General features: G+C 33.5%; 1 long non-coding RNA gene across 1 annotated transcript; it reads left to right on the top strand.

Annotated features, from left to right (window-relative positions):
* The first annotated feature begins 4,132 nt into the window (after nucleotides 1-4,132).
* Nucleotides 4,133-7,440, top strand: LOC125494798 (uncharacterized). The gene is made up of 2 exons (XR_007271039.2): nucleotides 4,133-4,914; nucleotides 7,260-7,440. It is a non-coding gene; the product is annotated as an uncharacterized LOC125494798 (long non-coding RNA).
* Nucleotides 7,441-26,192: the final 18,752 nt, after the last annotated feature.

Below are 26,192 nucleotides of genomic sequence, written 5' to 3' on the forward strand. Positions count from 1 at the left end.
ATCACGAAACCATAGTTGAAGTTAGTGTCGAAGAGAGAAAAAAAAGGAATGAATGAAACAGTAGAAAGCTTAAGTTTGGAGGGCGGGTTAAAAAACGTGGCAAAACAACAACCCTTAGATGTTCTAATATCAATGGGTAAGATAAGTTCTCATATAACTAGAGCTTCTCATATAAGTAGGGATTCTCACATGAGCCCAAATCTATATATATATATATATATATATATATCTATTATATAAGGGAAGGGGGGAGCAATGGTGTCCTCTTTTGAAATGCCTATTTTGCCCCCCTTCCCATTCTAAATTACAATTTCACTTACAAATCAAAGGGGGTTTCAAACAAAAATATCAAAAATATAATTATAACAATCACTCACAAGTCAACTAAAATCATAAAATTGCATAATTTACATTATGCAAATCACTAAAATGAGAAAACTTTATAGCAACTTAAAAATTCACTTACAAACTACAACCTATGAAAAAATTGACTTGAAATCAAAGTGTCCACTTTCTTTACAATTTATGAAGTACTGTACTTAATTCAAAAATCAACTAAAAAATTATAATATTAGAAATCATACACAAATTTAATAAAATTTCTATTTTGTTCTTAGAATTCAACTTTGAAAAGTAAAAAAACAAAAACAAAAAGAATGGTGAGAGACTTAAGTGACAGAAACTAAACCGATCAAATTTTGCAACTAATAAAAACAATTATTCTTTGTATGTCTAATGTTCAAATTATGCCGAATAAAATCGAGTTATTTAATAATGGTCATGTGAGAAGGGAGTTTTATATGAGAAGTGAGAAAAAAATCTAACCCTTAAATCATATGTTATTTAATAACGGTCAAGATTAAAAACTTAAAAAAAACCGCAAATTTTAAATTCATAACCTACTTTCTCTCTCCTCTCTCTTATTTTGGCGGCTCTCTACTTGTTTCACAGTTTTTTTTTTTGTCTTTTGCAATACCAATTCAGTGAATTTCGTCTGAAATTCGACACTCAAGATCACACGTATATGCTTCCTCTCATTCTCTCTCTTCTCTCAAGTATTACCTTCCTCTCAATCTCTCTCTCCTCTATACCTTGGAGCTCCAACAACAATGTCGGAGGAAGCTTAAACAACGAAGAGGGAGGAAGCAAGTCGCTAGTGAAGAGGATGAAGAAAATTTAAGAAGATGTTGCGAGAGTGGTTATGCGGTGGTGGTGGTGCATGAGGATACAGAAAGAGTAGCGGATAATTTACTTTAAGTTTAGACAACAATGGTGGACAATAATGGTGTTGCAACTTTAATTAGATTTTCATCTTTGAAAGATTTTTTTGGTTTTAGATGAATTAGCATAACTCTAATTAGTAATTGATATAATTCTAAAGAAATGTTCGTATAACTCTAACTAGTAACTGATATAACTCTAAAGATATGTTAATATAACTCTAGTTAGTAATTGCTATAACTCGAAAGAAATATTCCCATAACTCTAATTAGTATAGTTGTAAATCTAGAGATGATATGAATAGGAATTCTCATGGCTATTTGTGGAATTCTCGCACCTACTATGGTAACTGGTAACATATAGCATTCTTATTAATGGTTTCATAATGCAAAAGCATCTGGATCATGCTTTAAGATTATTTGATTTGCAGAGGGAGAAAGTGTGGATATGAAGATGATGGATACACTTACGCTAAAATCATATATGGGTTCCGCAAAGGGGGCAAGCTGGAATTAGCTTCTTCTCACTTCCATGAGATGATAGAACGAGGTTTATTACTTCCATTATAATAAGCTCAAACAAAGAGTCAAAATAAAGTGGAAGAAAGTGCGAGAAAACCGTTTCATAAAGGTTCGATCTTAGCCGTGAAATGGTTAGATCTAATGGTCCATATTCATTCTCATTTCTCATCTAAAAAGCTTTCTCACATGATCTTGCCTTTTTTATTATATATATATATACATATATATATATATGTATACATATATATATATATGTATACATATATATATATATGTATACATATATATATATATGTATACATATATATATATGTATACATATATATATATATATATATATATAGGAATAGGATCACGTGAAAACCACTTCTTATACTGAAAACTATAACATAAAATGAGCAAAAAGATAAAATGAGCAAAAAACAGAAAATGAGCAAAAAACAGAAAATAAGCAAAAAACAAAAAGAACAAAAGTTTGTAAAATGAGCAAAAGTTTCTTAAAATGAGCATTTCCAGTTTTCAGCTTAAAGTTAGTTTTCAATGGATCCTACCCCTATATATATATGTGTGTGTGTGTGTGTATATGTATATGTATATGTATATGTATATATATATATATATATATATATATATATATATATATATATATATATATATAAAGGAGGAACTTTTTGGGAGCATAAAGCGCGCCACATAGGATTGTCATGTCATTAATTTTTTTTTTTTTTTTTACAAAAATAGAATTCTACATATATTTAAATACATATAACGAGCTTTGGATAAGCGAAAATTAGAATTTCGTGTTGAATGAACAACTTAAATTATTATATTATATAATTTGTGTATAACTTTTGCTACGCAATTCAGAATATTATAATTTTTGCACCAATGGATAGTGCTCGAAATATGCTTCGAAATAAGATCCATATATAATATAGTTCTACAACTTATGAATAGAGCGTGCCATGTAGGATTGCCATGTCATTGTTTTTTTTTATTACAAAAATAGAGTTCTACATAAATTTAAATATATATAAGGAGCTTTGGATAAGCGAAATAGTGTTTCTTGTTGAATGAACAACTTAAGTTATTATATTATATAATTTGTGTATAACTTTTGCTACAAATTAGGTAGAACTCTACAACTTATGTAGTAATTTGGAATATTATAAGTTTTGTACCATTGGATAGTGCTCGAATTATGCTTCGAAATAAGATCTATATACAATATAGCTCTACAACTTATGAATAGAGAGTACCAAGTAGGATTATCACGTCATTAATTTTTATTTTAAATATATTAAGAAAATAGAGTTCTACACATTTAAATATATAAAAAGAGTTTTGAATAGGGAGAAATTTACATTTAGTTTTGAATAATAAACAACCTCAATTATTATATTATGTAAATTGAATATACCTTTTGCTACCTAATTCAAAACATTATTATTTTTTTATAATTGGAGAGTGCTTGAAATATGCTTCAAAATGAGAACCATCTATAATATTGTTTTACAACTCATGAAAATATATTTAATTAGATGAATGGTAAGGCATTATTTAGTCTTTCTTTTTGATAAATATAATAATAATAATAAAGCTATAAGTATAATGTGTACAACATGTGATTATAGCATTTTTATAATAGGTCCAATTTACAAAATTAGATATATTATTTTTCAAAACCTCAACCTTAATTGCTCCATCGAACCGAATTTTTTTAGTATAACAAAATTTATTAAGTAAAATTTATTGGTACAACAAAAACTAAGATCTATAGCGATAAAGTTACATTTAGAATTTTGGATGATGAAAAAATTTGAGTTTTATTTTAAAAAACAACCTTAGAACATTATAGAGAGTTCCATCTAATTAAGCATGTCATTAAGTTTCAATGCTTCACCAAGCAGAAGAAAGTGCAGAATGGTAATGGGAGTGTTAATCAGGGAAGGTATGGGTTCAACCAATCTGGCAACTAAGGGTTGAAGCCCATAGGGTCGCAGAACAATCAAGGAAGCTACAGTAAGCCTGCTAGTGAGAACAACGACACCAAACAGAGTAAAGCTTTGGGTAAATTGTTCGTGATGAGCCGCAATGAAATTGAGAAATCTGCCGACGTAGTTTCTAGTACTTTCTATATTAACTCCGTTCTCTTTAAAGCGTTATCTGATTCTGGAGCGACCTTGTAATAACCCTGTTTTTAAGAGCGTTTATTAAACGTTAATTATATTTATTAAGTTAATTATGTTTCGGAAATTTCTTATTTTATTTGAGTTGCGAAGTATAAATTTTATTTGTCGTATTGTAAAATATTTTACTTAATTTTATGAAGTTATTATTATTATAAAAATTATTTGAGTTATATGTGCAACTAGTTGAGTTGTATTTTGCCCAAAATTAAAACCCAAAGTCCAACCCCACCTTTACCCTTGTCGGTTTAGTTTGGCTTATCCCAAACTCAAACCCCTTAAAACTGATTTCCTCACTCTCCCCGTAAAAAAACCCCATACCTCCCTCCTACCCCATGAAAAACCCGAAACCCAAAACCCTTTTCTTCCTCTCTCATATCGTCGGATACCGTCGGATTTCCACCCTCCTGCCTCGTCGGAGTTTTGAATTCGCTGGAGCCGTGTTGAACCATCGAAACCCTGTTGATGTTGTTGTTCTTCCATTCACGTCTCCCCTGTTTGTCCTGCTCGACACTTCTCTCGCGTGACCTGGCGCCGCCTTGTTGTCGCCGGTGTTGCTGTCGTGTTGTTGTTATTGCGGTGATTCTTCGCCCCTCTGCTCGCGATTCCTCTCTTTCATCCTCGACGTTACTGCTGTACGTGGGTGCTACTGTGCACCGCTGCTTCTTGTGCGCAGGTTGTCGTTGCTGTTGCGGCTGGTGGTTCTCTCTCTGCCGCCACCGTTCTCCTCTCCTTCCTCTCTTGTTCGTGGTGGTGGTGATTGTTGTAATCGATGCACCGCTTCTCTGTTCTTCGCTGCTCTTGAAGTAGAGGTAATGACTACCTCTTTCTTTTCCACTTGAAATTCTGATTTCATGTTTTGTAAATTAAAACCAAGTTGCTTTTGTCTGTTGTTGTTGCTGCTGCTGCGTTGTTGCTGGAGCTTTGAAACCTCCCCCTCAACCCTTTGTGACTCTCTTCTTCGCTGCTCTACTTGAGTAGAGGTACACACCTCTTTTCTATCTTTGTTTTAATTTAGAATCTTTGATTAGTAAACTCAAATTATAAATTAGATGATGAGTTTAATTATGGAGTATTTGTTCTTTGGTGGTTTCTCTGTTAAAGGATGATTGAATTGTTGCAGGGTGTTATGTTGTTATCCTCAAATGGAGGAATGTTTTATGATTTTGGGATTAAGATTGCTAGCTAGGTTTGGTTGATATTGTTCGCTAAATCAGAGTTATGTTATTAGTTGAATGTTTGATGATAAGATTATATTAGAAGAGGATAGTTAGATTAACTTCTCATTTAGTGAGTAATTTATTTATTAGTTTGTGGTTATTGAGATGTAATTAGATAGCGATTGCTAATGTTGTGGGGATGGTCGAGATTTCTTGTTGTTGTGGTGGAGTTGTGAAGTTGTAATTGTTGTTCTTGTTGCGTGAAGTTGTTGCGGTGGAGTTGTGAAGCAGTTATTGGTTGTTGTTGTTGCGTTGCTGTTATTGTTGTTGTCGTGTTCTGGTGTTGTTGTTCTATTGTTGTGGTACTGTTGTAGTTATTTGTTGAGGTGTTGGTGTTGTTGCTATTATATTATTGTTGGTGTTGAGATTTTTGTGGTGGTGGTGATGTGCCACAGTTATTGGTTGTTGTTCTGGTTGGTGGCTGCTGTGGAGTTATTTTGGTGGGGTTACGTTGTTTTTGTTATTGTGTCGCTGTAGTGGTGGTGGTGGCTGGTCATGTGGTTGCTGCTGTTATGTGGTTATGTTGTTCTGGTGTTGTTATATTAGTTTATTAGTTGAGTTTAGAAAACTAAGCTGTTGATGATTTTAGAAAAGCTTATTGATTTAGATTAAGTGATGTGATTACAGGTTATTTAGTGAATAATTTATTCATCTCTTTTATGGTTAAGATGCATTATCGGATAGTCGTTGTTAATGATGTGATGGAAATTATAATCTTAGAATTGGGAGCCTGTTATGATTATTGTAGTTGGAGTTAATATGTATAAAGTCCAGTTATGAATTGTGAATTATGGGATTGACTTCGTTAATTTCTATTTGCGGGATTTAGTTGATTAGCATGGTGTTTGCGTTAGAAGAAGTTAATTAGAATAGTTAAGATTGGTTGTTGATTATTGTTATTGTTATGAGGTGATTATTGGAGGATGATTTTGGAATGGAGTATCATTCGGAATTATGAAGGAGATTATAATGTTGGAATTGTTATATTGGTTAAGGATTTGAGTGCAAGATACAAATCAGTTTATTGAGGTTTATTTACGAGTCGAGCTAGCTTTATATTCTCAATATAATTGTTGGTAGCACAATTAGGTGCTTGATTTAGGTACAGTTGTGAGTTATGTTTAGTTTGTTTAGTTATATAATTTGGAATTTGATTATGAATTGGGATGCAATGAGTCGATGTAGCTAATATCATCGAAGTTATAGATATTAATTAAGGATTAAGGAAATTAGAATGTTAAAGTTTGATAATTTGTGAATTGGGAATTAGTTTAAGTTTGGTTATTGATTATTGATGTTATCGTGAGTTACTTGTTGGAGAATGGCTATGTAGACGTATATAATTCAAGATGATATGGGAAGTCAAGTTATGATGCTTGGAGGTTTCGTATAATTGTTATAGAGTTGAGGTAACCTTTGGTTCAGCAAAATATATTTAAATGCTCCCGTGGGCGTTATATTGAATTTTGGATATCATATATCGTTTGTGGTAATGGCCATGATTATAGATACATCTCTATGAGTTAGTTGTGAATTGCTATTGGATTGTTATAAAAGTATCATTTTGTTCAATTATCGAAATCGTTCGAAAATACTATATTTCTCAAAATATGATTTGGTATGATAATGAGGAAATGATTCAGATATGAGTTAAGACCAGATAAGGTCGAATATGGTGTTATGTTATGAGTATTGAGGATTCAAGTATGAATCATTAAATATCTTATTTTATAAATATGAAAGTGAGGCATGAATAGGCACCCCGAGTTAGGGCGGGTAGAGTCCCTAGCTGTTGCCTTCCAGGAGGGCGAATTCCTGGCGTTATAGGACATGTCCGGGTAAGTCTTGCAAGCATAACAATAAAAGGCTGGGGACGACCCTCAATAGTTTGGAGACAGCTGGTACTGCGTGGTACCCCTCTCCACTCGCGTTCATGCCAAACGATTGATTTTGTGAAATATATAACTAGTTGAGTGTGATTATCTGTTACTATAACTATGTGTTAGTTTTCAAAATACACCTAAACTTGTATTTTCTATTACACAGTGTGTACTCAGCTTTGCTGATGGTGTTGTCATTTCTGTGGCCTGTCACTTGGTGGGTGGCAGAGTGAAACATTGTTGCAGGTTTGGTGTTGTAAGCTCAGGATTCTGAAGTGAAGCAAGATAAATATGTCGTCGTAGCTTATGGATTGAGTTTGTATCTAGATAGTTGATTTAAGAATAGTTATTTATTGTTCCTTTGTATATAATATTTGGGAATCTAATTGAGATAATTGTGTTATTTTAAGGATTATGTTTTGTGGGCCAATAACCCACAGGTCCAGGATCGATTTGTAAGGTTATGTTTCCGCTGTGAGTAAATGTTTAATTCGAGGTTTATTAAGCATTGATTGTGATTAGTGTTTAAGCGTGTTTACCTAGCAGTTCGGGAAAACGGACTGTTACAGACCTATTCATTTATTTCATCATCCGTCATCAAAAGTTTGGGGTTAGTAGACTTTGAAGTAATTGACTTGTCCATAATTATACCTACTCGAGAAGTCATAAGGTTCACTAAGTTGTATAGAGACTTACCTCTCAAGATAGAAGACTATGTTTTTCCTTCTAATCTGATAGAGTTCAATCTGGGAGACCTAGATGTTAGTTTGGGGATGAATTGGTTAGGTTTCTATAAGGCCAAGATAGATTGTGAAACTCAGAGGGTAGTGATAAGAAGCCCTTTGGGGAAGTTAACTTCATACCGACGATTTGGGAAGCCTAAGAATTTTAGGGTCATTTTCGCAATGCAAGTAAAGAAGTTGGTAAAGAAGGGGCGCGAATTATTGTTATGTAGTGTGCGAGATGTGAGTAAAGAGGTTGAATTAAAGATTGAGGATGTACCAATTGCGAATGAGTTTATGGATGTGTTTCGAAGCAAGATTTCTGGTATTCCGCCTAAGCGAGTTGTTGAGTTCACCATAAACTTAGTTCATTGTACTGCACCTACTTCTAAGGCACCATATAGAATGGCACCCTAAGATGAGCGAGTTGAAGACGTGTTTGCAAGAACCATTGGAAAAAGGTTATATGAGGCTAGTGCATCACCTTGGGGAGCTCATGTTTTGTTTGTGAATAAGAAACATGGGAGTATGAGATTGTGCATCGACTATAGGGAGTTGAATAATGTGACCATTAAGAACAAGTATCCTTTTCCTAGGATAGATGACCTGCTCGATCAGTTGAATGGAGCAAGTATGTTTTTAAAGATTGATTTGCGTTCGGGGTATCATCAATTGAAGGTAGCTGATAGGGATATACCTAAGACTACGTTTAGGATGCGTTTGGTCATTATGAATTCATTCTTATGTCGTTCGGACTGACTAATGCTCCAATTATCTTTATGGACTTGATGAATAGGATATTCCATGAGTTTTTGGATAAGTTTGTTGTGGTGTTCATTGATGACATTTTGATTTATTTAACGAGTGAAGAAGAGCATGATGAGCATTTGAGATCTATTCAAAGAAATGTGTTGTGAATCATGATGACGAATTGAGAAAAGATTATATATATATATATATATATATATATATATATATATATATATATATATATATATATATATATATATATATATATATGTTTGTAAACTCAAAGTAACTACGTTGGTATTATTTAAGTAAGCTTTTTTTAGTGTTAAGCTAGGAGCGTAAAGGAAGAGCTAAAGATTTAGCGCTATGAGTTGATAAAGGAACAAGTATGGAGTCAAGAATAATATGGAAATTAAAGTTCAAACATTGAGAAATACTATTATAAGTTCTAAATTTTGGATAGATGTAGATAATGAGTATAAGTATTTAGAGTTATGATATTTTAGATGGGCAGTAGAATTATGGTATATTTATGTATGACATGGCGATATGGAGTAAGATTTATCAACCTAGCTAGAATAACGATTGTTGTAGACAATTTGTTAGGATGTATTAGAATTATAGAGGTCTAAGGTATGGAGACAGTAAACTTGGAAATATGGATATCGTTCTAGTATATAAGAGTCAATATTATTATGATTGGGGCTTTACTGGATGAGAAGTTTTGGAGTATGTATATCAATTGTAAGTGCAAACGCACTTGTACATCTCCAAGAATATGTATTGTAGTTTGGCCACGTTATGGGTTTCGATTCTGAAATAAACTTGAATTCAAATAAGTTTTATGTCTCTCTTACTTGTTCTAAAGTAAAGAAACTTTGTAGTTTTGGATATTACTAATCAGACTGGAATCTGTATATAGTGGATTATTTCCTCAAATATGTAAGTTGAATATTGTTATGAAATATAGGTGGAAACCTGATGTTGCTTTGAGGAACTAAAACTTAGGATAATTGGATCTTATTCGATCTTGGAGGAGTCATATGACTGTGCTCGCTCTGCAGTAAGTACAGATGGAAATATTTTGAAGAAAATGAAAAACAACGAGAAATTTACAAAAGATAAATTAAGAAACAAAGATGGATGTCAAGGGGGGAAGTTGAAGCTAAGATACCCCTCAGTTGCAGGAGATTCCATGTGATGTGGTTACAGGAAAAAAAATTCAATATATATAATGTTGTAGCTAATTTAAGCAACGCGTTTATGTATCTCCAACGCAGTTTGATAAATTTCAGTATGAGAACTTGTATGTCTGATAGAGGGTCGAGTTGTTGCAAATGATAATTCAATAATTGTGTAATTGAGGTAACATAGTCAGACTTAGAGGTGGATTTAATGTTTCGATTTGGAGTATTATAATAAACTTTTGAGGAGGTCTTGGGTAAGCAAGGACCGCGGGATCATCAAATGTTATTAGGTGGAATCACTGAGCAAATATAGTATTATATAACAGGGTGTGTCGTCAAGCTCGGAATAACGGAACAAAGTGACCAATAAAAATATTTTACCAGAAGATATTAGTTACGTAATTCAGATAGTAGAGAATCATAAGAAAGTAATGGAGGAGGGGAGGAACTCCAAGGATTTGCCAACATAACTATATCTACTCCAAATCGATTTTGTCATAATGAAGAGCTAAATCCTTCACTATTTTCTTGGCCTCATTGAAGGACTTTGGCAATTTGGCTTCGGGAATTAGTTCTAGAATCAACTCTAGAATATCAGAAAAGCCATTATTTGTTATTCCATGAAGGCATTTCAAAAGGTACAAATGAATAAGGAATGATAATTTGGAAAACGTTTTGCACCCAGGGTATAGCTCTTGTTTCCCATCTTCAACCAGTTTATAGAACTTCTTAGCCTCTGGACTGGCATCATCTCCAATGCTTTCAAGGCCATTAGGGAACTCTTCGACGACATCCCTGTAGATGTCATTTATTAGACCATCCATGTTATCTTCGATGTCTGGCATATCAGCATCATTAGTCCTCTCATGATAATGACATTGTTCACTACCAGGCTCAATGCCATTTGCAATCAAATGATCGTACACTTTGTCTCTGTGATGCCAAAAGCGGTTATAACACACTTTGCACGGGCAACTAATCTGATCTCCAATTGCTCGAGTAGCAAATGCTTTATCTAGATAATTCACAACTCCTTCCTCATACTCATTACTAGATTGCAAAAAGTCGGTCCAACAACTCATTTTGTTACCTTAAAACAATACATGAAAACAAGGTTTTAATTCTAAACATCGACATCAGCTTATACCATATCATAGAGGAAATAAGAATAGATCACATACGTCTTGCAAAAATTACAATAAGAATAAAGTAATGTATATAACAGGGAAACATGGACTAAACTCCTTCAACCAAGCCTTTTACTATTGCATAGATAATTTCTTCACGAAACTCACAAAAATTTATATGTTATATATAAATCTGAATATCTACCTAGTTATAATTACAACCTAAAAAATTCAGCATAAAGAGAATCACCAATAGAAAGAAATACTTAGAAAAGCGTAGGTAGAGAACCTAATTGAACAACTCCAAAATTCAGTAAGATACTATAATTTCTTGTTACAATCATAACTCAGTAACCCAAGCCATGAAGCAGAGTTTTAGCCATGGAGCAGTAATGTTCATGTAAAATTGAGGATATCGTCGACTCTCTTAGTGCTATAAATTGTCTAATGTCACACCTATATTTAGTTGGTTATAGTTTACACCATGTAGTAGTAGGAACAATATTCATGAGTTGTTTTTGGTGTAACACGTAAAAACCTAGTTCAATGAAGAATTCTCAATTTGAAAAACAGCAACTAGAATCATAACTTCGATTCTTACCTTCAAGACTTCTTGGCTGTAATAAATCCACAAAAGCTTCAGTCGCCCAAAAGTTAAATTCCCAATAGAGTATCAAAGCTAGTGCCTACAAAAAATTATAAGTAATGTAAAACAACCATTGCGAATTGATACTCTTATGAACAACCAATAATTCGATTTGGTCTTCTTATAGCAAACAGCTGAATTCAATTTGGTTTTCTTTTTAAGAAAAAATGATGCTCACGGATGGGTTAAGAACAAGCATTTGTTATTAAATTGATGACAGCTACTTCTCTAGCTACTGCAGAATCCGCTCACCAGCTTTGAAGATGCCTAATTCTGTCTTTAGTTTCCATCTTGTTAAACCCTATTTATCTGCTCATATAGCATTGTTGACCTTTCTATGTGAATCTTGCATTTCATGGCAGGTTAATGCTCATGTCAAAGCACTTAAAACATTGTGCAAACGTAAGGCTATATATGAGCCCTGAGGAGGCGGATGCACCAGTTACCAAATCTGCTGATCAAGTCTTTGGTAAAGCTTCCCATGCTATAGATACGTATCTATCAGAAGAGCAACAGACAAATAAAGACATATTTGTTTCTAACTTATGAACAACCAATAATTTGACATAATTGATGGTAAAATCAACAAATTGGTAAAACTAAATTAGGGATTTCAAACTCACTAATGATGAAAATCGAAATTTATTCCTATATTATAAAAATAGTGAATTCAAGGAACATAGATGCCAATGTAACAGAATTACCCTTTCACGCTGCGGATTAAACTGGATGAAGATCAAATTAAACTCGATGAAGAAAGAGTTTGAGGAATGGAAAATTACCCTTTCACGCTGCAGATGATCGATGAATTGTGAAGTTGTTGGTGTTCTCCGCCGTACAAGGAATGTTTGGTGTGTGGAATAATTCTTCAATGGCGGCAAAAATTAGCGCTTGCTCCAATTTGCTTAAAAAATCTTTATTTGAAAAAGAATCTAATATGTAACCTGATCTTCTAGCTTAATTTCGCGCGGTGTTCTGGAAATTTAATTGAAGAAATTCGCTTAATTAGCTTCGGTGTTCTGGAAATTTAATTGGGTTTTCGTGGAGTTAAAAATTTGGGTTAGTTGGGACAGTTTTTTTGAGTTTTCATGGAGTTAAAAAATTGGGTTAGTTTTCATGGAGTTAAAATTTGCGTGAAGTAATAACCTACCATAAATGTTTTAAAACTACAATAATGTTCTTAGTGTTATTAATTTAGAAGTGTTACCTATCTCAAAGTTCTTAGTGTTACTATTTATAAGTGTTACCTATTTCAAAGTTCTTAGTGTTACTATTTTAGAAGTGTTACCTATTTTAAAGTTTCTAGTGTTACTATTTCACAAGTGTTACCTATTATGAAGGTTATAGTGTTACATTTTCAGAAGTGTTACTATAAAATATTACATTTTATAAAAGTGTTACCTTGAATGTTAAAAGTGTTACTTATATATTTAAATAATCTACAACTTAAAAAGTGTTACCTAAACGTGTTACCTAAAGTCAATTATGTTGTAGTGAAACTATGCCAGGGCGCAATATGCAACAGCTATCACTTTTCTCTAAAACTGAGATCTCTTGCTTTTTGACAGGAAATTCATCTTTCTCTTCAACCACTTTTGAGACTGACAAACTGCAACATTCTCAAACATTGTTGAGAGTAATCACATTCAAAAAATAGGTGTTTGTGTGAATATTTCCCTGAGCATAAAATACAATTATCATCACTACGTAACCCAATGCATAATAATCTATCAGTTGTTCTAAGCCTCTCTAACATTATAAGCCATGAGATAAGTCTATGTTTTTTAACAGAAAGCCTATTCCATACATGTCTATCCAGTGAGTTATGTCAACTTCACCGATCAACAAGTTATAGCATTTCTTGGTAGAGAATTGAGATAAGTTTTTCAGATCAACTTCACTATAGATCGGCTGGCCTACTCCTTCAATCTGCAAATATGTTTCCAATACCAACTGCAACCAGATTGTGGAACATAATTCCTCCAGTTGGCTTCTTTGACATAGACCCCATTCACCCATTTAATCCACAGAAAATCTTGTCCCAAATCTGAATGTTTCGAACCCCCTGACCAGGCCACCTAACCTTTTTTCTCAGAATAAACTCTCACCCAAGCCACATTTCCAGCTTTCACACAGAAATGAGAACCATGCATAGATATGCTCTACAGATTTACTCAATTTTTTCAAGGATAGTCCTAGGGAGAACTTATATTTGAGCCCAATAAATGTGTATACTTAATAACACAGAGTTGACAAGGTGAAGTTTACCACTGTATGATAGATTCCTTAATTGCTAACTTTAATCTTGGTACACATTTTATCCACCAGAGCATGGCATTCAGGAACATAAACCCTTTTTGCAGATATGGGCACCCCTAGATATTTGGAAGGCAGTTTGCCTATGCTTGAACCCAGACATATCTCTTATCTTTTGAATATCATACTGGTCCATACCCACTGAATAAAACTCGAATTTTGTTTCATTTATTTTTAAGCCAGAGGAATTAGAGAATAAATGGAAAGCTTGTAGCATCAAATAGGTTGAGGGAAAATCACCTTTGTAGCAAAGTATCACATCATCAGTTAGCAAAAACCAGGTGGTTAAGCTTGATATTTTTACATCTAGGATCAAAAGAGAACAGAGAAAATTCTTGAAGCATTCTCATTAACCTAGACATATATTCCATGCATACCACAAAGAGTAGGGGGAGATGGGATCCCCCCTGTCTAATGTCCCTCTTAGCCTCAAAGAAACCATGAAGAGATCCATTGAGTATGATAGAGAATTTTGGAGTTCTCACACATACCATGATTAGCTTAATGAAGAGGTTATGAAATTTCGGATACTCCAACATTTCCTGCAGAAAATCCCAGTTATAGTATCATACGCCCTTCTCATGTCAAGCTTCATTAGGACACAAGGTCTAGACCCCTGCCTGCCATAATGTTCATAAGGTCTTGACACACCATGTTATCTACAATGAACCTCTCATGGACAAAGGCCCCTTGGTTTTCAGCAATCAAACTAGGTAGCACCAATTTCAACCTATTACACAACACTTTTGTAATAAACTTATAAAGAATGTTACAACATGCAATAGGTCGAAATTCCATAAAACTACTAGAGCATGCTACTTTAGGAACCATGTTAAATCTAACATAACTATGTTCAATATATCTACTTCATGTTAATATTGTTGATTAAGATTAGTATCAAATCTTAACTCTTAATTATACAACGTATTAATAAGCACAAAAAAAATTAGAATCATGGTTTCTGACAAAAAGAAAATAATGGAAGTCATCCCAGAAAAACAAAATTTTGGAACACACATTGCCCCACTTAGGATGGCAGTGGGACGGGTGAAGTAGGAGACCCGCCCCATCCCCGCCCAATTGGGGCAGGGATGGGGATTAAAATTATACCCGCAATGGATGGTGGAGCGGGTGTGGATTTTATGTTATCCCCGCCCCATCCCCGCCCCACCCCCGCCTCGCATATTTATTATTAAAATTCTATTTATATACATATATTACTAACGTATTTGAAGATACTTTGAAATGTAATAAAACATTTGCCTTCGTTAATGTATTTTAACTTTTCTTTTACTATATTATATTGTGATTTTGTGAAGTAGACAACTTTAATGGGCTTATTGCAGATTTTTTGCGAGAATGAAGTTGGTATGACGCGGGTGCCGGGGTGGGTCTAGAATTCCCCCCCGCAATGGGTAGTGGGGCGGGGATGGGGATGGAATCTTTCCCCGCAATGGGTGGTGGGGCGGGGATGGGGATGATAATTTAATGTGGGTGCGGGTGTGGGGGTACCATCCTCCACACCCGCCCCGCCCAATTGCCATCCCTAGAGCCCCCACTATGAAAAGCTTATGTTAAATAGCATAATTAACTTTAATCCATACATGAAAATCATAAATCTGAGGCATTGAAACGCAAACCCTCCCAACGAAAGTCCCAATATCAAAACGAAAATGAAAAAAAAAGCAACACACATTACACATGGCAGGATGATCCATAGTTAGACAAAATCCACTTCTATATGTTAGCGGATGATACTGATGATACAAACGCAACCCACATTAGATTCAAGTACGATGATGACGAGGATGCTAATGACGACACTGGTGGTAAAATAAGCCTCGTTAACGAAAATAAAAAAACGTACGGAAATGAAAAAAAAGGAACAAAAATGAAAAAAAAAATGAACGAAAATGAAAAAAAATGCACGAAAATGAACAAAAATGAAAAAAAACGAACGAAAATACAAAAGAGAAAAATTATCGATTTGAAATTACATGAACATTAATCAAAACAAAGATGAAGAAATTATAGATCTGAAAAAAAAAAAATCACTTGTTGTTGTCATTGCTTAAGCGGAGTTCGACCGACAGAGAAAAGGACGAACGGCGTGGTAAGGCGGCGCAGGGAACGACGAACCCTTATCTCTCGTCCCTTATCTGTTGAGAGAAGGAACGAATATTTGTTGTTGTGGAAGGAGAGAGGAGGAAGGAAGTGAGAGAGGAGAGAGAATAATGAGGGAAAGGGCAGGTTAAAAAACCCTTATCTTGATATTTTATTGGGATGAGCCCACTCAATATGTTAAGCTCGCGATTAATTCCTTTCAATTTTTTTTTAATAAAAAGCTCATAAAGGGCTGAGTTTTAAAAAAAACGCAGCCCTTTATTACTTATGGGCTGCGGTTTTTTAAAAACCGCAGCCCTTTACTAACAGGGCTACGGTTTTTGGGCTAACCGCATCCCTTCACTAAGAAGGGCTGCATTTTTCAAAAAAGGCAACCCTTGTAGCACAGCCCTTCTATTTTTTTCCACTAATTATATTGCTTCTTTGTGTAGGGTCATGACCTAAAAGTATTCCAAGCAGGATAAGTTGTGTATAAAAAGTGCTCAAATGATTATTGAGAATGATATAACGAATATTTATGGATAGTTTTTTTTATTGAAGATTACTCAATATATTCATGTTATTATTGTTACTTTTGCAATAGTCAAAAGGGAAAAGTATCTTTGTGATTAAATAAAGTATAAGTGTTTAAGGAATCAGTTATATTGTTTATACTAAAATAACTTCTATTTCTAGCCACCGTATTATGTTGGAATTGGTTGGACTTGTATACCAGCGTAAGTTGACCGTTTTATTCTTCGAACTTGTCCTGGTGGGATTAGATTCATCTGTTTTGCAAAATTAGAGGAAGTGTTTGGAGTAGCTCTTATGTGAAAACGTGAAGTCATGTCAACGTGTTTGATTTCGCTAGTACAAGATAATCTTTTGTATAAGTATATTTTATACAACCAAATATTATATTTTCGGTTTATAATTCAAGTCAAACATTTTATCACGATATGTTAGAATAATAGCTATAGACTATAACTTAATTTTCGTATTATGCTTGGATACTATGGGATTTTCTAACATTCCCTAGCAGGGAAGGTGCGGAAGTCCGTTGAACAGTCTTTTTATTTAGTAGCTTAACTCTGTAGTTAGCAATAATAGGTCTTAATTAATAAAGCTGCTATTTGGAGTGGGCTGTTACATACCCTTTTGGGATTTAATTTGGAAAGCCACCCATTCCTCCGCCTAATAAGTGAAATGTAGAAATCTAGGGGTCACTCGACCCCGGGTGTCTTACAACATGAAACCTTCTCCGTCACGTTGGGGCGCATTAGCCCCTCCTACAAGTCGGGGCTGAGCTGCTTCACCCCTCAGGATTGGGAAAGTTACCCATTTCTTTGACAAATGGGCAAAGTGTAATACCCTGGGAATCACTCGATCCTGAGTCTAATATACCATGAAACCTCCTCGATTAGGTTGGGGCTCATTCACCCCTCCCCCGAGTCAAGTCCGAGGTGCTTCACCCCCTCAAATTTTGATAAAGGAGATGATCAAAAATTTAAATTTTGATCACTCGTTGCAGCGAAAAATATCGCATCCTTAATTTACATTACTATTTACAATATAAAGTTAATTATTAAATTATTTTATTTTCATGGTATATTGTAGACCCTTAAAAGGTTGTTATTTCGTATGAATTTGAACTTTCTCGTTTGTATGTTCATTTATTATAAAAATCTTGATATCTGTATAATTTTTTAACTGCATTATATATTAAAGTAAAAAAAAAGGTACATTTACTTTGCCCCTGTTTCTAATTGTTATATTTCCTCCGTTTTTTTTACATGTTACACTTTGACATTTTACAATATTCCAAAATTTCGCTTTGACCATCGTTTGTGATTTATACGTAAATAAAAATATAGTCATGTGTGATCTTCTTAGATTCGTGATCAAAGTTCGTTCTTTAACCATGGAACTAGGAATGGCAACGGTCGGACTTGGACCGGATTATGTATAATCCGACTCCGACCCTACAAGAAGTCGGATTTTTAATCTGACTCCGACTCCGATAATCCGACTCCGATCCGAATCCGACATCCAACTCCGATAATCCGAACATCCGACTCCGATGAGATGAAACTTCTTCCATCCTACATCCAAATAAATCAATTAAATTTGGTGGAAAAAAAAGATCATTTCATAATATGTAAAGTAACATTCTCCCTCCAAATTTGTTATTTAGCAACAAACCTTAAATAAAAGAACTATAAATCTGAAAGTTAAAAAAACTTGTATACATTGTGATAAAAAAAAATAAATCTGAAACTTAAAACTTGAACACAAAAAAAAAATGATAAAACCCAACTCAACTATAAATCTGAAACTTAAACAAACTTGTATCCATTATACAAACAAATCTGAAAAATAAAACTTCAACATAACAAAAGAATGATAAAACCCAACTCAACTATAATCTGAAACTTAAAAAAAAAAACTGAAATCTGCCATGCTTGAATAATAGAATAATATAGAACTGAAATCTTGAAATGTTAAACATGAATAGAAAAGAAAAATGATAACTCAAACAGGTTAATGAAAAATGAAAACTTAAATAACAAATTCGTTACTTAAGCAGACAAATGAAGGAATATATACGTTACCCGTCTTGCGTGAAGGACGCTGATTCGCTAGCTTGTGTTGAGGATGGCGGGCCTGCGGCGTATCCAAGTCGGTGGTTTCCAAGCAGGTGGTTTCTAAGTCGTGGTGGGCGGGTGAGAATTGTTGCGTTGAATTGTTGCTTAGGGAGTTAGGGTTTGTGTTGTTGTCGCCCAACTTCATTTTTTTTTTTCACGGTCTTCACTCTTCACTAGTTCACTGTTTTCCAAATGAGTCATACTTTTCTTTATTTCTTTCTTTTTTTTTGTTTGCAGAAAAGAAATTTTCTTATTGAACATTTTCTTTTTCTTTTTTATATATTAAAAAAGTTTAACTTTATAAAAAAGAAATACAAAATCACAACTTCATTTATTTTCTCCATTTTTATCTTTGAAAGAAACAAATTTAATTATTCAACATTTTTCTATCATTTCTTATCGATTAAAAACTTTAATTTCTAAAAAAAAGCATAAGAAATAAACATTTAAGTAATGAATATGACATCGTAAAAATGAGTAGTACAAAATATGGTATAACAAATTGGACATACTAACGAATGTATGACAGTATGAGTTATAAAAATTTAACAAGGTCAGTAAAAAGTTACTCCCCCCGTCCCAATCAGGTGCAATAAGTTCCAATCAGGTGCAATAAGTTCCAATCAGGTCTAATAAGGTCCAATAAGATCCAAATAGTCAATGTTTAATAAACATTTGTATTATTGTCCATTATTTTGTTATTCATAATTTCATATCATTATTAGCTGATTACTCCCTCCGTTTCCTAAAGATCTTCCCTCTTTCCATTTAAGGGTGTTTCCAAAAGATCTTCCCTCTTTCCATTTAAGGGTGTTTCCAAAAGATCTTCCCTCTTTTGCTTTATTCCTTATTTGGCAAAACAAATTTCCCTATTTATCCTCTCATGTCACTATCATAAGGTCCACCATTACATTATTAATTCAATTTTACTCCCTTTCTCTCTCCTACTTTAATCCCTTTTTATTTGTTTATTTATTTTAACCCCTTTCTCTCTCCTACTTTACTCACACCATGCCCCACACAACTTGATTTTCCTTGGTATCTGTAGGAACAGTAAATGGGAAGATCTTTAGAAAACGGAGGGAGTATGTTATTATTAGAATTTTAATTAAAGTACCACAATGATTATATAGTATTATACTTGTATTAATGTCTATTATTTTATTATTTATTTGTATTATGTCTATTATTTTATTATTCATATTATTATTAGCTGATTATGTTATTATTAGAATTTTTTATTAAAGTACCACAATGTATAGTATTATACTTGTATTATTGTCTATTATTTGATTATTCATATTGCTATTAAATAATATTATAATCATGGTCAAATAATTAAGGTTAACAATAATAATAATAATAATAATTATAATTACACTATTTTGCAATCCGTCTTTAAATAACTAGAGATAACATGTTTTCGTTACTAATAACAATGAAAGACATAAATATTATCAATTAATTGCTTCATTATCATCACTTGAGTATCTTTCTTCATCGGAGTATCTTTCTTCATCTTCTACATCATCCTCTTCCATAAATGTTAATTTTTTATATGTGCCAATTTTAACTTGTTAGCAATAAATGTTAATTAACTTTTGATTTTCTACTAGTGTTTTATAAAATCAAAACAAGACTATTAGATATATTAGTGGTGAAAGTTATGTATAGGCAAATATATAAATAGTAATTTTTTTTGTTAAATTAATTATCATAGGAGATGATTAATAATCATTATTTTTTAAAGGACGAATTATTACTCCATAAAAATTTTTTGAGGGGTAGTATTTATATTAATGGTAATATTTATGTTATTCATGGTCAATATTTTTGTCTAATAAGGTCAAATAATAAGTTTCAATCAGGTCCAATAAGGTCTAATAAGTTTCAATAAGGTCAATAAGTTTCAATAAGGTCTAATAAGTTCCAATCAGGTTCAATCAGGTCCAATAAGTTGAATCAGGTCCAATCAGGTTTAATAAGTTCCAATAAGTTCAGTTCAGGTTCAATAAGTTCAGTTCAGATAAGGTCCAATAAGTTCAGGGCCAATAAGTTGAGTAGAACGCACCCTAAGAAAGTAAAGATAGCATAAACCATATTGGATCAAGATATAAAAATATCATTATTGTGTTGTATTCCCTTAATGTCGATTCATAGCAATCAAAGGTGTAATAACGTATCTTTTTATCATATCATGATTTATACGTGTGTGTTTTATGTAGGAAAAATTAATTCGAGTCATCCAACCTTTGGTTAAAAGTTGGGATTATTAAGAATGAAAGGTTTAATAACAAGGGCCAATTGAGTATATGAATCAGATCTTATCTAATAAAAGTATTCAATTATTGTAGTACACACATAACTACACTAGATAATAGATTAGAGGTTTATATTAGATTTAACTATTTACATAAGTCATAAGGTTTATAGGGTATTAGACTATTAGATTGATCCATCATCAAATTGAGTATATATAGGTAAGATATTATCTAATAAAAGTATATAATAATTTTAAATGATATCATAAGCATATGTATTATAAGTTTGATAAGCGTGTCAACTGTCAACTGTCAGTCTGTCACGTGACACATACATAATACATTGGAGAGACTGTCATGACATGTGGCACCTCTACCTAAGCATCTTTCCTTTAATAGGAACGTATTAACTAAGATCAATTGTCTTAAAAGTTAGAATCAAAGTGAGAATATAATACATAATACATTAATATTTTAAAAGCAAGAATAATTGCTTCAAAGTCGGAGTTGGAGTCGGATTATGTCGGAGTCGGACATCCGTCGGAGTCGGATTTTTTATGAGATCCGACTCCGACCCTACTTCTACTCGGAGTCAGATTTTCTAAATGGAGTCGGATGCAGATTTTTTTTTTCTCGGAGTCGGCCCGGATTTTTTGCCTCGGATCGGGGCAGACTAGGGTCGGATCCGGACTGGATTGCCATCCCTACATGGAACCCATGAAGCCTCCTTATACTGAATACATGGAATACAATATTTGAAGAGCCCAAGTTCTGTTTAGGTCGCACGCAAGGATGTGAAGGAAGCCCAAGTTGGTTTCGGTTCCTATTTATTTTAATTGTTTTTATTTTTTAAGCTTAGAATAAAGCCTAGCGATTACTTATGACACTAAGGCAAGTAGGCGTGTGTTAGCATCAGTTTAAGGCTTATCATTTGCTGCTTAACAAAGCTTGTAACAACAAATTGATTGGAGCTTTAAGAGAAGGCGTGATTCAAGGAGTCTTTCTACCTCTTAAAACTGTTACTCCTTTGGACGGTTTTGTAGGCTGATGTTATGAAGTCTCTTGGCTTCTTTTGCTACTCTTAACTCTATTTAAGGAGAGCTAATGATTAATGAAAATCAGTTTTGAGTTGATTAAAAAACCCTTTGAGTTTATAGTTTTGTGCTCTAAGTTTGTCTCAAGTTTGAAACTAACCCTTATTGCTTTGAGAATGTCTTGAGTGATAAGATTAGGGAAGATTGAGTGAGTCTTGTCTCTGGCCTAAGATCGTAAATCATTGAGTGTCGTGTGATTTGGTAACTGTCCTAATTCCGTGAGTTACAAAGTGTTATTGTGAGTGTTCTTGTTCTTGAGTTTAAAATCATCATCCAAGTCCTTGGAAGGTGTTTTTTGATTCACATCACCTGGTATCAGAGCCTTGGTCGAGAGATTCATCGGAAAAAATGAGCTTTGGAGAAGAAATGGAACTACTGGAATTCAACAAGTTTTTCATCCGACTTTGAAGGACGATTTCTCAACTTTCAGGAGTCCAAATTGGTTGATTCGTTTTTTCATTCTGCAAAACTTTGTGTCTAGAATACTCATAAAAGTTTTCAGATTTTCGTGAATTTATTAGATATTAAAATGGGAACGTTTTTCGCAACTGCACCAAAATAGAGCAAATCCAGCACACAAAACTTCAAACGACGATTACTCCTTCATCCGCAAAGATTTTCAAGAGTTTCGATTTTTGATTCTGCTTGAAATTTCCTGATGAATTTTATTAATCTGTAAGTCTTTGAGAGTCTCAAGGCCATTTACAGTTTCATTTTATTATTCAAGTTTACGGCATTTTGCATCTTGTATTTGTAATAGTCTAGCAAAAATAGTGAAATCATGGTTGATGGTGATGTTGCTAGGATGTTACAAGTAATAAATCAGAAGTTAGAAAATTTAGAAAAGAAATCACAAGAAAATGTAGAAGATAAGGCCCAACAAAAGACTAGACTTGATGTTATGTCTAGTATGTTGTTGCAAGCTAATCAGAAATTAAGTTTTCTTGAAACTGAGGATGGTGAGTTGAATACACCTAGAAACTTTGATGAAGATAGGGGTTTGAAAATTGAGATGCCCGAATTTGATGGGGGGCATGATAGTGAGGTACTTCTTGGTTGGGTAAGGCAAATTGAAACCATCTTTGATTATAAAGGTTATGATGATAGGAAGAGGTTTACACTTTATGTCCTTAAACTCACTAAACTTGCTGCATTGTGGTATGAAAACCTCAAAATAAATAGAAAGAGAAGAGAGTGACATAGAAGAAATAATTTGGAAAAAAGAAGAAAACAGGATTAGCGGGGTAATTAGGAGAATGTTATATGGTGAAACAAATTGTGAACCACAAAGAGAGAACTTGTTTCGAACTCGTTGCAAGATTGGGGATAAAACTTGTAATGTGATCATAGTTAATGGGGCTCAAGTTGATGTTGTCTCACCTGTGGTAGTCCAAAGCATGAAACTTCCTACAAGACCACACGAGAAGCTTACTTGGTTGAATGAAGATCCTCATACTTGAGTGAAGCAGCAAGCATTGGTTGCCTACACCATTGGCAGCTTTCAAGAAGAGAGGTTGAGTGATGTTCTTCATATGGATGCGTGTCACTTACTACTTGGCAGGCCATGGCAATTCGACAATGATTTCGAGCACAAGGGAACTTCAAATGCGTATGTATTGACCTTGAAAGATAGAAAAAGAGTCATGCTGTATCCCCTACTCCCATAAATAGCTCAAAAAGAAAAGAAAGTGAACAAATGTTGTAACTTGTAATGATTTCTATGATAAAGGAGAAGGGGTTTGCTTAGGGGTTGATGCAAGGGTTGTTTCTTTTGATAACTCATCTTCCTATGAGTTATGGAAAGAAACACCAACCATGTTACAAGAACCACGAGTCAAGAATAGCCTTTTGTTTTCAAGGTTATGTGAGAAAGTTTTGAGAGGTAGGAAACCCAAAAAGAAAGATGCAAAAAAGGAACAAGGAAAAATTTTTAAACCCGAGGAATGGGTTTGGTTACAATTGAATGGGAGGTACCCTAAACTCAAGTCTTTTCCACTTGATGAGGGACCCTTTGAGATATTAGAGAGAATTGATCATGAGAGCTACAAAATATATTTGGGAGGCTTGAGCTCTACCTTCAAAAGGGGTGAGTTGTCTCTTTACACCGAAGAAGAGAGTTTGGGGTCAAACGTTTTTTTAGAAAAGGAGAATGATCAAAGTCCGTTCTTTAACATCAACGGGTCTTTGACCATGGAACCCATGAAGCCTCCTTAAACTGAATACATGGAATACAATATTTAAAGAGCCCAAGTTCTGTTTGGGTCGCTAGCAAGGATGTAAAGGAAGCCGAAATTTTGTTTGGGTTCCTATTTATTTTTGTTGTACTTTTTAAGCTTAGAATAAAGTCTAGTAATTACTTATGACATTAAGGCAAGTAGGCGTGTGTTAGCCTCAGTTTTAGGCTTATCATTTGCTGGTTAATAAAGCTTATAACAATAAATTGAGTGGACCTTTAAGAGGAGGTGTGATTCAAGGAGCCTTTCTAGCTCCTAAAACCGTTACTTCTTTGGACGATTTTGTAGGTTGATATTGTAATAGCCCTGTTTTTTAAGAGCATTTATTAAACGTTAATTATATTTATCCCTAAATGATTTGTTGTTCTTCATACACATACGTAGATATTTTTAACTGTGAATTGAAGACAATTAAACTATTTAAATTTTTATATATCTTGACAAAAAAAATCTAACCTCTATATTAATCTATAATATTCTGTGCAACTTTTCATTTAAAATGATAATTAAAATAGGATGGAAATTGTTTATTAATTTCTGTATGTTTCTTAATGTGTTAGATATATAAAAAAAATGTAACTTAGGTAATACTCCTTGTTTGCATGTGCCGGAAAAAATATGGTGGTGTGGTCTATGATCTCTTCAATGGAAGTGACTATGATTATTATACAATTGGTGAAACAACAATGGCAATTCACGGCGATTTATTTTTCAAAAATGAACTGCATCATTCATCATATTAGCTTTGTACTATGGGTTTCCATATTTTTTACTCCCTCCATCTATCTATATAATACTATAAAGCAATAAGGATTTGCTTAGGTGTCATGAGCAAATTAAATTGGCTGACGTGGCAACTTTTTGTTAAAGTATTCCTTTGGCTTATGTCTACATGTTTGAAAATTTTCCGTAAAATTTGAAAATAATTATACCTTTTAATCGAGATTTTAATTACGGTATTTTTGGAAACAAAGATATTCCGCAATCAAATCAATTCCATCCTAAAAAATGCCATGATTGGAAGATTTATTTATGTATATGGCTGCCAAAATTGATTCGTTGCTGTCCATATACAATAGATGGTATAACATTATATCATCACATGAAAATTCTATATATCTAAGATCATGAAAGTTCATAGCTTCTAGAGTTATTCACTTCCACATTTCAAGACTCCTCTCTTCCTGTCAAGCATTCCTCTTCCATTATTATCTACACACCGCAATAAAAATCATGAGATAATTTCCGAGGTAGCTTTTCAATGGTGGTTATTAAGCAAGGTGCAATGAGGTCAATCATGTCAGCTTCTTCATTGAACTTTGATACATAATATGTAATTTTTTTTTTTTTGCATGCAAATCTTCCTATTCATTTGAATGATTCATGATTAGGGGTAATAGTGGCAGTTTGGCACATGAAGTAAATTCCAATAGAGTTTAGTAACCGCAGACGTAAAACACTGATGATTGCAAACTATTATCAATAGACAATGTGTGAATGAATATATCATGGGGAAATGAAGGGAATAATTTAGAATGTAATTTCTAAATGCATATAATGCTCATAATTTCATTCAAGTTAGATTGTTTTAGTTTAATTCAGATTACTGTTATGGTTTTTCTTTTGTTTCAAATTTTGTGTTTCATGATCACTCAACCATAAAATATGATAAATTTAGAGTTAATTAAGAATCATTAACGTAGCTTCCTCGCTGAAACCCATTGGAGAAAATCTGTTGTAGCTTATTTCAGTTTCTATTCTCTAACTATTAGTTAAAAGTAACTTAGATGTCTTTCCAACGCACATTTTGGTGGGAGGGTTAAAACAGAGGTAGGAGAGATACAAATAAGTCATTTTATGTTATGAACAAACAAGAAGGTTGGTGGTAGCATGAAGAAAAAGAAGTAACCCATTTTCTATTCCTATAGAGCAGTAAGCCAACAACAATGGAGGAACAATGAAACAACATACAATTGCATTGGCCGGTTAGGAACCGCATGCTTTTCTGGTTAGGAATCCGGATCGATGGTCGCTAAATAGAGGGGTGATGAAAATGAGAGAGAAAGAGATCAACTC

This window comes from Beta vulgaris, chromosome 2, assembly GCF_026745355.1.
Source record: "Beta vulgaris subsp. vulgaris cultivar EL10 chromosome 2, EL10.2, whole genome shotgun sequence".
Classification (NCBI taxonomy): Eukaryota; Viridiplantae; Streptophyta; class Magnoliopsida; order Caryophyllales; family Amaranthaceae; genus Beta; species Beta vulgaris.